Here is a 14,871-nt window from a genome sequence, read left to right as displayed (position 1 = left end):
CTCCTTCGCTGCCAGGCCTTTTCTCCCTTAGGTGCCAAGCCTTTTTTTGGCTGTTTGGGCAGTTCGCGCTCAGGCCTTCATAACTTTTTGTCCACATAAGCTACCCACTTCACATTTGCGTAATTTTTTTCCTAAATCCTACGGATTCTAGAGGTACCCAGACTTTGTGGGTTTCCCTGAAGGAGACCAAGAAATTTGGCAAAATACAGCAGAAATTTAGTTTTTTTAAACAAATGGGAAAAAAGGTTTGTCGAAGAAGGCTTGTGGTTTTTTCTCTGAAAATTGCATCAACAAAGGGTTTGCGGTGCTAAAATCACCATCTTCCCAGCTTTCAGGAACAGCCAGACTTCAATCAGAAAACCCAATTTTTCAACACAATTGTGGCATTTTACTGGGACATACCCCATTCTTACTATTTTTTGTGCTTTCAGCCTCCTCCCAGTTAGTGACAGGAATGGGTGTGAAACCAATGCTGGATCCCAGAAAGCTAAACTTTTCTGAAAAGAACACAAAATTCTGAATTCAGCGAGGTGTAATTTGTGTAGATCCTACAAGGGTTTCCTACAAAAAATAACAGCAGAAATGAAGGTGAAAAAAACTGCCATTTTTCTCCACATTTTACTCTGTAACTTTTTCCTGCGATGTCAGATCTTCAAAGCAATATACTGCTACGTCTGCTGGACGTTTCTGGTTGCGTGGATATAAAGGGCTTGTAGGTTTAGGAAGAACCCTAGGTACCCAGAGCCAATAAATGAGCTGCACCTTGCAATGGGTTTTCATTCTATACCGGGTATACAGCAATTCATTTGCTGAAATATAAAGAGTGAAAAATAGGTATCAAGAAAACCTTTGTATTTCCAAAATGGGCACAAGATAAGGCATTGAGAAGCAGTGGTTATTTGCACATCTCTGAATTCTGGGGTGCCCATACTAGCATGTGAATTACATGGCATTTCTCAAATAGACGTCTTTTTTACACACTGTCTTACATTTGGAAGGAAAAAATGAAGAGAACGACAAGGGGCAATAACACTTGTTTTGCTATTCTGTGTTCCCCAAGTCTCCCGATAGAAATGGTACCTCACTTGTGTGGGTAGGCCCAATGCTCGAGACAGGAAACACAACATGGACATTGCAAAGTGTCTAGCTGTAGATTTTGGCCTCGAGCTCAGCTGGAACCTAGGGAAACCCACCAAACCTGCGCATTTTTGAAAACTATACACCTTGGGGAATCGAAGATGGGGTGACTTGTGGGGCTCTCACCAGGTTTTGTTACCCAGAATCCTTTGCAAACCTCAAAATATGGCCCAAAAAACACTTTTTCCTCACATTTCGGTGACAGAAAGCTCTGGAATCTGAGAGGAGCCACAAATTTCCTTCCACCCAGTGTTCCCCCATGTCTCTCAATAAAAATGGTACCTCACTTGTGTGGGTAGGCCTAGTGCCCGCAACAGGAAATGCCCCAAAACACAACCTGGACAAATCTCATTTTTCCAAAGAAAACAGAGCTTTTTTTTGCAAAATGCCTAGCTGTGGATTTTGGCCTCTAGCTCAGACGGAACCTAGGGAAACCTACCACACCTGCGCATTTTTGAAAACTATACACTTAGGGGAATCCGAGATGGGGTGGCTTGTGGGGCTCTCACCAGTATCTGTTACCCAGAACCCTTTGCAAACCTCAAAATCTGGCTAAAAAACACTTTTTCCTCATATTTCGGTGACAGAAAGTTCTGGAATCTGAGAGGAGCCCCAAATTTCCTTCCACCTAGCGTTCCCCCAAGTCTCCTTACAAAAATTATACCTCACCTGTGTGGATAGGCCTAGTGCCCGTAACAGGAAATGCCCCAAAACACAACATGGACACATCACATTTTCCCAAAGAAAACAGAGCTGTTTTTTGCAAAGTGCCTAGCTGTGGATTTTAGCCTCTAGCTCAGCCGCCACCTAGGGAACCCTACCAAACCTGTGCATTGTTGAAAACTAGACACCTAGGGGAATCCAAAATGGGGTGACTTGTGGGGCTCTCACCAGGTTCTGTTACCCAGAATCCTTTACAAACCTTAAAATGTGGGTAAAAAAACACTTTTACCTCACATTTCGGTGACAGAAAGTTCTGGAATCTGAAAGGAGCCACAAATTTAATTCCACCCAGCTTTCCCCCAAGTCTCCCAATAAAAAAGGTACCTCACTTCTGTGGGTAGGCCTAGTGCCCACAACAGGGAATGCCCCAAAACACTATGGCCCTTATTTCAACTTTGGTGGGCGGCAAGCGCCGCCCGCCAAGTTGAAACCGCAAGCGCAGTCGCCAATTACACGCCTGATTACAGCTGAGGAGGTTTTGTTATTTTTACCACACATACAGGTTGAATTTGACACGAGGGTGAGTGATGGTTCAGTAGATCAAATTTTATTAACGAGATTTCACAAAAATGAAATGCACTGTTAATAGCTGAAAGGCCAAAAAACTGAACCAATGACTCACAGCTCGTGAGGTGGAAAGCCACGACAAGGCCCCAACCGCTTTACAGTCTGTTCAGACACCTTTCATACATGACATGCACAAGACCATTCACGCTGCCAGCCACGGGCCCAGCACATTACAACACTCACATCGACAGACAGCGCCGCTGATGGGCCCATCACTTACATACCCCCTCATTCCTGATACAGCAATCACACCATCTGATAGGAGTTTGTGGACTGGCGTTTGGCTGGCAGTGTGTTGCAGGAGCCAACAGCAAGTCAATATTTATACCACCAGCCAAGCACCACTCCACGCACACCACCATCCAAGCGCCACCCCACTCACACCACCAGCCAAGCGCCACCCCATGCACACCGCCAGCAAAGCTCCAGTCCATGCACACCGCTATCACTTTTTTTTGTTTTTAAACAACAACAAATGCCACTAATTATAAAGAAGTACAAAATTACAAATACAAAAGTTCTAACTGAATGCATGACAGTAATGCCAACCATGAAACTGAACATATGAAAATATAAAACAGCAGTTTACGCTCACAGTATTTCCCAATAATTCTTCTGTGTGTGGTAGCTCCTGAAACAGCCACCCACACACAGCCCAAGCTTTGAAGGACAATCAGGGCAGTAGATCCTAGTCTCCTTCCTGATACCTCTTCGAGCACAGACTCTACATCTCTTAGCAGGAAAGTTTTTTTTGGCCGTGGGAGGAATGTGCTCAGCAAAGTGACGATCTTTCAATCTAGCCACATCCTCCACCACTGCTTCTCTAGGAACTCTTGCCTGTTCCAGCACAACAAGGCTTGCTATGATAGACTCCTGAAATTTCACAAATGTCATCCTTGACTCTGGAGAACTATCCTTGAACACAACAAAAGCATTAAAAATTGCCAAGTGGAACAGGTGACCCACTAATTTCTTATACCAAACATAAGACTTACGAGCAGCAGTGTTCCGTTCCAACCTCTGATCTACTCTATCAACACCACTCATGTGCTTATTGTAGTCTAAAATGCACACAGGTTTGCACCCTTCAGCAACTTGACCCCAGTAATCTCATCATGGATGGTACTTAGCATGTACACATCCCTCCTATCTACAAATTTCAGAGCTAGCAGCTCATCATTCCGCAAGGCACTGCACTGTCCCTTCTCAAGTTTTTTAAAGACAAGCTCTCTCGGATAGCCTTTCCGATTAGAGCGGATTGTGCCACAAGCAAGTGTCCACTCTGAACAACTCCTTGAGTAAATGAACTCCAGTGTAGAAGTTATCTATATATAAATGGTGTTATACACCATTGTTAAACAGTCATCTACCAAGTTCCCACACAATTTTCTCACTAACTCCAAAAGTGGGTGGCCAACCAGGGGGGTTAATATTGGAATCCCTACCAGTGTAGACCCGGAAATTCTAAACATATCCTATACTACTTTCAGACAGCATATACAATTTAATTCCATACTGGGCCCTCTTGCTAGGAATGTACTGCCTAAAAACCAAATGACCCTTGAATAGGACAAAAGACTCATCTGCAGATATTTCTTTGCCTGGAACATAGATCTCTGGAAAACGATCTACCAAATGATCAAAGACAGGTCTAATCTGAAAAAGACGGTCAGAATCAGGGTGATCTTGTGGCACGGCTAAAGCATTATCTACAAATGAATCATCCGAAGAAGAAGCTCATACCGGTTACGACTCATGATTGCAGGAAATATAGCAGTTGCCATCAAGGGACTGGTAGACCAATATGAAGACAGAGATGGCTTCCTTATCAGCCCCATCAAAAAAGTTAAATCCAAGAACTTTTTCAACTCTTCCAGATTTGTGGGAATCCACCGGCTACCCCTAGAGTGTGGCCTAAGTCGGGCAGCATTATCCCTCAAATACTGCTCTGCATACAAATTACTATGCTCAACAATCTTTTCCAAAAATATATCGTCCATAAACAACTCAAAGAAGTTGACAGGCAAAAACCTTTCCGTATTAACTCGACACCCTGGAAAACCAGTAAACGCAGGCAACTGTGGCTGCTCCATGTTTGGTGCAACCCACGTGTCAGGTCTTCCAATGGGAAGCCTTTCAGCTGCTGGCTCCTGCACCATCAGCACATCAGTGACCTCCTCTAAAACAGGCCCTTCATCAGCACTGAGAGTGGCTTCATCATCAGATGATTCCTCTCCAACAGAAAATTCACTTCCAGAATCTTGCACTTCCTCCTCTGCCTCAGATGCAGAGTCAGTCTCATAATCATGGTCAGAAGACGACTTAAAAAGCACACAAACAACCTGCCGAGCAATCATCCTACAGCTAGCCATGATCCTTCCTACAAAAAGTAACTGGACAAATGCACCACCAACAACCAGGACTGTGTAAGATGAGTAATAAACTAAGTGTAACTTTATCACTAAGAGTTATAAACGGAAAAAAACTATACTGCTCACTTCCCTGAAAAAGCTTGACTCACCAGCAACTACTCTGCACAGCCACAGCAATCACCAATGATATCCCACTAAAAAGAAAAGCAAATTAGACATAAGACAACACAACAGTCATTGTGCATAAATCTAAGGACATTTTCACACACAATCCTGCATTCAGTACACCACCTACAAACAAGTCATTCATGCATGGCACCAATACTCCTCTAAATTTATTTACTTACCTAAAATATGCAACTACGCAAACCGCAGGACAACCACTGCCAAAACCCAAACAAGCCACAGCAAAAGAAGCAAAAGCTTTTAACTAGAATAAAAAGGAGAAATAAACTGTTATTATCATAAATGCAAATATTTTGCCAGTTGACAAACACCAACCATTTTAAAATGTTCCCTGGTGTCTAGTGTTCTCTGCTTGGGGGCAGATGGGCCTAAAAAATAAATAGGCCAATCTGCCCTCAAAGGGAACGGAAACACCATAGAATATATTGCCCCCTTTGGTGGGCAACCTTGCCCAAGGGGCCACCCCCCCCCACACAAAGCACACACATGATCCCTGGCGCTAAGTGGATTCTGCCCCCCTTGGGGGCACATGGGCCTAAAAATAAAATAGGCGATCTGCCCCTAAGGGGCAGAACTGCCCAATAGTGCTTTTTGCCCCTGGGGGGCGACCCTTGCCCAAGGGGGCACCCCCCAAACACAGAAAAACAAGAGAAAGAGAACCAAAAAAATCCCTGGCGCCTTTATGGTTTCTGCCAAATAGGCCAATCTGCCCCCAAGGGGGACAGAAATGGCCTAGATTATATTGCCCCCTTTGTGGGGCGAACCCCCCACACAAAGCACACACACACACATAATCCCTGGCGCTAAGTGGATTCTGACCCCCTTGGGGACAGATGGGCCTAAAATAAAATAGGCCGAACTACCCCCCAAGGAGGGTCAGAACTGCCCAATAATGCTTTTTGCCCCTTAGGGGCGACCCATTGCCCAAGGGGGCACCCAACCAAAACACAGAAAAAACAAAAGAAAGAAAACAAAAAAAATAATTGGCGTCTTTATGGTTTCTGCCTCCCCTGGGGGCAGAAGGGCCTAAAAGAATAGGCCAATCTGCCCCCAAGGGGAGCAGAAATGGCATAGATTATATTGCCTCCTTTGGGGGGTGACCCTTGCCCAAGGGGCCAACCCTCTCACACAAAGCATACACACACACATGATCCCTGGCACTAAGTGGATTCTGCCCCCGTTGGGGGCAGATGGGCCTAAAAAAATAGGCTGATCTGCCCCCAATGGTGCTTTTTGCCCCTTGGGGGTGACCATTGCCCAAGGGACCGCCCCCCAACACAAAAAAAATCAGCCACAAAAATAATCCCTGGTTTCTAGTGGCTTTCTGCCCCCCTTGGGGGCAGATCGGCCTAAAAATAAAAGGACAATCTGCCCCCAAGGGAGGCAGAAACGGCGATAAATATAATCCCCCCCCCCAAGGGGAGTGACACTTGCCCAAGGGGTCGCTCCCCCACACAGTATACACAAACTCACGCACACACACACTAATACCCTGGTGTCTAGTGGGCATTCCTGATGCGATCGGGCAGCAGGAATGTTGAAAGAGACATTGAGGGAAAGGAAAACCCTTTCCTTTCCCCCAATGCTTCTTTTTCAGTAATTCCCATCCCGCCCAGAGGAAAAACGTACCTCCTTGCTGTTCGACGCTCTGGACGCAAATGGCTTCAAGCGGGTCTTCCACCCTTTGAGGATGACGTCATTCGGGGGGTGGGAGTGGAAGGGGAAGCAATTCCCTTCCAGCCCTGAGGTGGGGGGGCGGCCCTCGGGGGAGCGCTAGCACTTCCCCCGAGGGCTAGTACATGGACGTAATGGTTACGTCTGTGGTGCCTGAGAGGCACAGCCGCGGACGTAACAATTACATCCGTGGCAATCAAGGGGTTAAATGTAAATACAGTGCGTGACCATATTGTGTTGTGAACCTTAACTGTACAATAAAATTGACAAAGATGAAAGACTGAGAAAGTGGTAGATGTTGACGAAGGACTAAGTACAATCATTACACCCTCCAAGAGGGTTGTACCTACACTCACCCACATGACACAAGCATCACCAATCAGGAGACCATGCCAAGAACAAGCATTGGCAAAGCCAATAGATCTTGTCTATGTGAGTTTTATTCTTTTGCTAAGGTTTTTAGCTATGTTCAAATGGCTGAAAGTGGAGTATAAAAGCTGTATGAAACAGCCAGCATTGTCTGCGGTGTACTCTTTTTTAAATATTCAGTTATGCTGCACTAAAGCTAACATTGCTGTATAATATGGCTTAAAAACAGTGACAAAGCCAATAGATCTCACATAGGTGAGACCTATTGTCTTTGCCAGTGCTTGGTATGGAATGCCATGTAGTAAGTTATAAGTATTTACAAAGTGTTTACAACGGCTGAACTGCTAATGTTAGCGAACGGAGAATGCCCTTGCCAAGGTGTTACTGTGTCCAGATTCAAAGTCATTTTAGGACCATACAAAAACAGTGAACATCTGCCATATAAACGTGCTTAATGTAACATAAGTTGCAGGTAGGCAGAAAGGTACAATAGGTTACAGCTTTGATTACAATGATGCTTTAGGCTATGTTTTACTTTGGGTGCAAAGGTTACAAAAGAATCAAAATGCACCCCTGACTGTTTGTTGAGCAGTAAAATATAGCAATAATCAGTGTTCAGTGGGGTTCCTAGAGCTTTTGCCCCTGTGCCACTGCACCTGCTGCACCATTCAAATCGTGGCCCGCTAGTGCCTGCAAGGTAACTTCACTTGTGACCGCTTGTTTAGTGGTAACCTATAGCTATAATCTGGGCTCGGTCGGTTTCTAGGAGCTTTTGGCCCTGTACCACTGCACCTGCTGCACCATCCAAATCATGACTCTAGTGCCTGCAAGGTAACTGCAAGTGGGACTGCCTGTTCAGTGGCAAAATATAGCAAGAATCAGTGCTTGGTGGGCTTCCAGAGCCTTTGGCCCCTGTGCTACTGCACCTGCTGCACCATCCAGATCATGGCCCTAGTGCCTGCGAGGTAGCTGCACTTGGGACTGCTTGTTTAGTTGTAAAATGTAGCAATAATCGGTGCTCGTGGGTTTCCTGGAGCTTTTGGCCCCAGTGCCACTGCACCTGCTTCACCATCCAGCTCATGGCCCTAGTGCCTGCAAGGTAACTGTGCTTGTGACCGCTTTCCTAGGAAAAATTAGTGCTCGGTGGGTTTCCTAGAGCTTTTTGCCACTGCGCTTGCTGCACCATCTAAATCACGGCACTAGTGCCTGCAAGATAACATGAGGAAATGTTTTTATATCCAGTAATGTATGTGTCCTGAAAAAGTCACAGTTGCAGATGGAATACATAATTATTTTGTAGGTAAACAAACACAAAAGCTTTCATAAAATGTGCCTTTAAATGTATCCACCTCTCCAAAACGAGTTGCCACATATGTCATCAATAAAGGATATGCTATACAGATCAAAGTGAAAACCAGTGCGGCCGGGGCTTTTTTGTGAAAAGATCTTATCTTGTGCCTGAAAGTGAATGGGCCATAAACAGTGTAAATTGCCCAAGTTCACCATATGTTAGGATAATGCTAAGACTGAAATGAGGTTTTTTGCCTTTGTTCCTAAAAAGGCAGTTTCACAAATTAAATGGACTCAAAGATTTTTTTTTTGCAAAAACATACAAATGTTTTCTGCAGATGAAGAACAGGATATCTTTTGAGCATGTCTGAAATACAATTTAAAAAGGGGCACATGCAGGCTCCATGGAGAAAAGCTGCATTTCTCTTTCCTATAAAGGCTGTCACTTTGAAGCCAGCAGAAAGCAATTAAAAATAGCCCTGCTTCCAGGAAAACACAGCTTGACATTTGACCTTGCTCGTTGAAAGCCCAGCAAACGTGACAGACGAACAAGATTTGAGTGAATCTGTCTTTTGTCTTCGAACGGGACAAACTGAACCTGGAGAGCCTAAAGGAAATGAAGCTAGCAAATGGGAAGCAAGAAAACGTGAGTTACAAACCACAAAGCCAATGGCACGCGACGGGCAGAAAGCATCCCCCGGTCAACTTTCTGAAACTCCCCAAGATGCCTGTAGCCATGGGTGTATGCAGGGGGGAGAAAAAGGGGCAACAGCTTGCAACCCCCCTGGATTTAGGTACAACCTGGTGTGCACCATCACAGTGCAGCGGAAGTGTAATGCTACGGCCGCCGTAATGTTACGCTGCCTACACTAGTACGGTCGCGGCCCCTGACAAAACATTCTGGGATGCTGTGGACTGCCCCACCCCGAAAACATTTCTGTGGACGCCAATGTCTGTAACATTCCTAGACAGCTGTGCTGTCTGGTAGGCTGCAATTTAAAAATGTAGCATGGGTATGTGCCCTCGTCCTAGTTGCCTACAGTACACCTGACTCCATCTCATTCCTTCAATAGCGTTTGGGACCAGGGATCATACACAGCAGCCGTCTTCTCTCAAATTCAGAGTGTGGCTGGTCAATGACCCTCCTTTCTAAGGCCTCCTGAAGGGACAGCTGCTCCTCTGTGGATCATGGAGGGGCCTTCTGACTGAAACCAACTTCTAGCAGGAAAGGGCAGTGGTTATGGGGACCTGCCAGCTAGGAGGCAGGAGGTGTCCAGTGCTTTGGAGGCCCTTTGGGTAGCCATGTGCGTTATAAATCCGGATGAATGAATGAATGAGTGTTTGTCAGATGTCTCCTAGGGGCAGAACTTACTCCTTGGCAGGGCTGCCTCCTAGCCGCTTTTTAGGTCGACCCTAGGCATCGCACATGTGCTGTCTGTCGACATGCTGTAGTCTCCTCTGTGGGCTTTTACCACGCCCACCAGTTTTCATTTGTTCCTTCCTGTGACTTTCTAAATTCCTTGCATTTGATTGGTGAACCAATGGTATTTGTCCGGCCTCTAGGTGTGCTGTTCCCTTCCAAGGGCACTGCCCCTGTTACATGTGCCCCTACTCTTGTGTTAACTTACGTCGGTTTGGTGCACTCTTTTTTATTTTTTTAGGCCGGCCCATCCTCCTTAGTTGTGTCCTGGCCTCACTATTGTTGAGCTGCCGTGAACAGTAATATCATGAGCAGCTTCCATGGCAGACACAACTCGTGATGCATGGCATGCTCTGCACCCACCTTAGTAATGATAGTGTAGAGAGGAAGTGCCCTCTAATAGGACTCTACTCTAAATTTTACAAAGGTCCTCTTTCGGTTTAAAAGAACACAATTATTCGAGAATGATCATATTATGTAAAGTTTTGCAAAAGTACAATTTAAAGTCCCAAATACATGTTGTCTAGGTGGTGTAATGCTCTGGTTAGCTATGCTCATCTCTCCCTCACACTCCCACCGACACTGTCACCTTTCCCTCACACTCCCACTCCCACCGACCCTGTCATCTCACGCGCATTCCCACTGCCCCCTCTCATCTCTCCCTTGCACTTCCACCAACCCTCTCATCTCTCCCCACACAACCACTGCTCCTCTCATCTCGCACTCCCAATGCCCGCCTCTCATCTCACCCTCACACTCCCTGCCTCCTTTCTTTACTGCCTGCTCACACATGCTGCCTTCCTGTACGTCCTCTAGCTTAGCTGAGCACTTGTCCTCTCCTCAACCCACACCCCTTCTCTGGGTGACCCCCCACTCCTCTCGGTGCTGCTCTCACTTATGCTTGGAAATTGGAAGATGTGCACAGCCCGTCTCTTTCTCTGCTCTCTCTGTCGGCTCACACACCTCTCTCAGGCTGGTGCCCATCCTCGGTGCCCTGCATCAGCTGGGGGGGGGGGTCACTGCCTCTCTGAACACCTGCCTTACTTTAGGTTAATAAGGTTTATTTGGTACGAGCAACCAGTCTCTCTCTTTTTCTCGTACTCTTTCTCACCCCTCTCTTTCTCTCATTCATTCACGCTTCCCGCCTCTCTCATGTGGTTGACTTCAGGTCTTCGAGCAATTTGTTTCTTTTGTGTTTTTAAGGTTTCCGTCCCTTAATCCCACGCTCTCCTCCTCTTCTTGGGGTGTTATCTGCATAGACGGGTGCTTCGTCTTCATGCATCTGCGGCCTGCTCTCCCCTTATTTCTCTCATTCTCACACACTCTTTCTGTTCCTCTGTCTGGAGTTAATTCTCCACTTTGTGCACAAACTACTTATCAGAGGCTGCTCCTCCGCAATGGCGGAGTAGCGTTGCCCTACTGGCTAAGAGCCAGCAGCTGAAAAACAAAACAATATTTTATTATTGTTTTATTTTCCAGCTACAGGCTCAGCCAGCATGTGCAGGGAGGGGCGGGGCCAGGCCATGGGAGGGTCAGGGAGAGGAGGAGTGCAGTGCACTAATTGTGATGTCAGTTTGGCCAGCTGCCTTAGGCCGGCCAAACTCACATGCACACTTAGGTTTCTCCAACCCGGCTGTGTTGTACAGCCAAGTTGGAAAAACTGCACAGACCCCAGTGCACTGTCTGAGCAGCATACCAAACTCCTCAGACCAATCCTGATGCTGCTCTCATTCTAGGCATAGCATGAGAGCAGCACCAGGATTTCATGGGGGAGCATGTGCTGGTGTCCCAGGGACTGCTTGGACACCAGGAGAGCAGAAGAGCGAGGTGCCAGCGTCGGAACTGTAAGTTTTTTTTTAAATATATATTTTTGTTTCCCACATTGTCATTTAGAAAGCCAATAACTCTAACTCTTGCGAATGGCCTGGTCGGTATTATTAATCCGAGACCAGTAAAAAGAATATGTTTAGGCTTCTGAAACATAAATGTTAACAGCAAACACAAACCAAGATCACTTAGAAAGTATGTGGCTGGTGCAGGTGCGGCTCACGGTACTAACCGGGGGCAGGGTGGCACATGGAGGGGGTGACTTTTTTTTTTTTTTAAATAAATGAACTTACCTTTATCATTTCCTCCATCAGCACCTCAGTCTTCACCACTATACCACTCCTCCAATGCAGGCTTCAGGGACATGCTCCCAGCCTGCCCTGCGGCCAAACCTCACACTGCTTAGAGCAGGTTTAGGATTGGCTGGGAGCGCCCAGCCATCGTGCTCCCAAGCAGACTGGGAGCCTTTGCCTGCTCTCTCCAGCCCGGCAACACAGTGCCTGGCTGGAGAGAGCCTACTGCGCATCTGTGTTTGGCCGGCATGAGACGGCCGGCTAAACATACATGCGCAGTGATGGGGAGTGATGTGCACTCCCCCTCAGTGCTCGTCAAGCCTGTGGTCCCGCCCCTTTTACCAAAAACTAAGGGCCAGATGTAGCAAATTCCCAAATTGCGACTTGCAATTTGCGAGTCCCTGCGACTCGCAAATTGCAAGTCGCAATTTGGGATGCAGAAAGGTGTCTCAGACACCTTCTGCGAGTCGCTATGGGGTCGCAAAGACCCACCTCATTAATATTAATGAGGTGGGTCGCAATTTGCGACCCCATAGCGATTCAGGGCACTCACGGGGATGGTGGCCTGCTGGAGACAGCAGACCACCATGTCCGTGACTGCTTTTCAATAAAGCAGTCTTTTTTTTTTCAAAGTGTAGCCCGTTTTCCTTAAAGGAAAACGAGCTGCACTTTGAAAAAAAACCGAAACCTTTAGTTTCGGTATTTTTCAGGGCAGGTAGTGGTCCATTGGACCACTGCCTGCTCTGAAAAATTACTTTTTGTTCCAGACACAAAGGGGAAGGGGTCCCATGGGGACCCCTTTCCGTTTGCGTCTGGGTTACCATCCACTTCAAGTGGATGGTAACTGCGCTTTCATTTGCGACCGCAATTGCGGTCGCAAATGAATATACATAGCATTGCGAGTCGCTAATAGGAAGGGAACACCCCTTCCTATTAGCGAGTCGGAAATGCATTTTGCGAGTCGGTTCCGACTCACAAAATGCATTTCTACATGGCAATGAGGCTTTAGCAACTCGCAAACGGCGATTTTCGCCGTCTGGGACTCGCTAAGCCATTGCTACATCTGGCCCATAGTTTATTATTGTTTTGGGGTAAAAGGTTTGGCAGCTGTTGCTAAAGGAAGGGCCGCGCCTGGGCTGGTGACTAAATCGTTTCAGAATGATCATTAAGGCAAAAAGAGGAAGAATGACCATTTTAGAAAACAATCCTGACAACTGTACATAAATTACTTTTCACCCGCCAGCTCTAATTGCCATATTTTCTTCTAAGAAAGGTGGCAACCCCCCTCCATGTACACTCTGCACTGACACTTATAAAGCATCTTCCTGGTGCAGCAGAGAAATGTCCCCCCTTCAGACCTCTTGCAGTCACTCTGTGGACAACCAAGACCCCCAGAGCTCTCAGCTCATCACAGCAACATGGACTGGTTTCAGGAGATGTTACTGAACTGTGAGAAAAGGTGTCCCTGAGATATACGACCAAAGTAATGAATACTGTTCTAAACCAAAAGTTCTGCTTCCAAAGAATAAGCTTCCTGGACCAGCAGTCACTCCCTCTTGTGTAAATGAGCCTCTGTCCCTGAAATGTCGTTATTACTGGCGGAAACTCAATTACAGAAAAATACATGTAACAAAATATTTCTAATTCAAAGGTTATAAAAAATTGTGTTTCGACATAATAAAAAAAGAGAATAAATTAAACCTTCCCTGGACAGAATAGAAGTACTTAATGAAAATAGAAAAAAAAATCGCTTCCCTGACCGGGAATCGAACCCGGGCCGCGGCGGTGAGAGCGCCGAATCCTAACCACTAGACCACCAGGGAACCTGGCTTAAACAGCTGCATCACTACTCCAAAGTTGGACAGTGTACGTTTTGTTCCAGGTCTTCCTAATTCATACATTGCAGTAGGTAGAAAACGCTAGCCTTTATTAAAAGAGGGGAAATAGCAATAGACACAGAAAACACACTACACTGAAGCACACTAAGACGAAGAAAAAATACTGCAGCTTAAATAGACAGAACTCTGCTGAGGGTGGATCAGACTTTTGTATCAGATGCTGAAGAATGAAACGATCAATAACAAATCAACCATCAAGATGCATAATAACTACAATTACAAGGGCGATCGGTGCTTCTCCGCAGCGCTCCCTGGCGGCTGCCCTTAGGTTCCCCAGGTGCGCGAGCTGCTCCCCCTGTGCCGGGCTCCACCCTGGACACAGGGACCCGCAGTCCTAGTTTATAATTGTAAACACAGGAGTCTGAAAAATAAGCCTCAGTTACATGTTTTTTAATCAAGAAAGTACACAGAAGCTTAATAATAAAAAAGGCACAAATCCTGCCTAAAAGGTAACACGCTTAGAAATTGCTCGTGACAGATTTTGAAAGGTGTGAGATTGCTTTGGCAAATAATGTAACTTTGGCGAGGTCTGGGCATAAATAAAAAGTATCACCCTCTATAGTGTCAGATCATAAATTGCATTAAAATAGGTGTTGAATCGTCAAAATGTGGAAAACTTTACTCCCCGTCGGGGAATTGAACCCCGGTCTCCCGCGTGACAGGCGGGGATACTGACCACTATACTAACGAGGATCAGATGAAGAGCTGCCTCCTGTGTAGCTCCTCGTCCTTTCATTCAATCCGCTGCTTCCTGTGAATCTATATGGCCTTTCCATTTCCCATCTCCTTCACACCAACACAGGCTCAACAAACACACACTCACTGCACAAAACACACACACAAACCTGCTCACCCTCAACACTTCACAACAAACTTCTCCCCTCCCAGCAGACGCTCTCAGCAGCATCACCTTCCCACACTCACAACAAGCAGCTCCGGGGCTGCTTCAGCCGGGGGTGGGGGGCACCGGCCTCGCTCTTCAGCCCAGGGGCCCCCCGGCTCTGTCTCATCAGGGGGGGGGTTGCACAAAGGGACTGAGGGGACACTCTCCCGCCCCCCCAGCTGGAGGAGGGAGCTGGACTGGGAGGGGGAAGAGTGTATTTGGGCCCCTGGTG

At 46.5% G+C, this 14,871-nt stretch overlaps 2 non-coding genes across 2 annotated transcripts; both read right to left on the bottom strand.

Moving 5' to 3' along the window:
- Positions 1-13,609: 13,609 nt before the first annotated feature.
- On the bottom strand, positions 13,610-13,681 carry TRNAE-CUC (transfer RNA glutamic acid (anticodon CUC)). The gene has a single exon. It is a non-coding gene; the product is annotated as a tRNA-Glu (tRNA).
- Positions 13,682-14,377: 696 nt separating this feature from the next.
- On the bottom strand, positions 14,378-14,449 carry TRNAD-GUC (transfer RNA aspartic acid (anticodon GUC)). Its single transcript has one exon. It is a non-coding gene; the product is annotated as a tRNA-Asp (tRNA).
- Positions 14,450-14,871: the final 422 nt, after the last annotated feature.

Source organism: Pleurodeles waltl, unplaced genomic scaffold (assembly GCF_031143425.1).
Source record: "Pleurodeles waltl isolate 20211129_DDA unplaced genomic scaffold, aPleWal1.hap1.20221129 scaffold_86, whole genome shotgun sequence".
Taxonomy (NCBI): domain Eukaryota; kingdom Metazoa; phylum Chordata; class Amphibia; order Caudata; family Salamandridae; genus Pleurodeles; species Pleurodeles waltl.
This window is presented reverse-complemented; position numbering and strand designations above follow the sequence as displayed.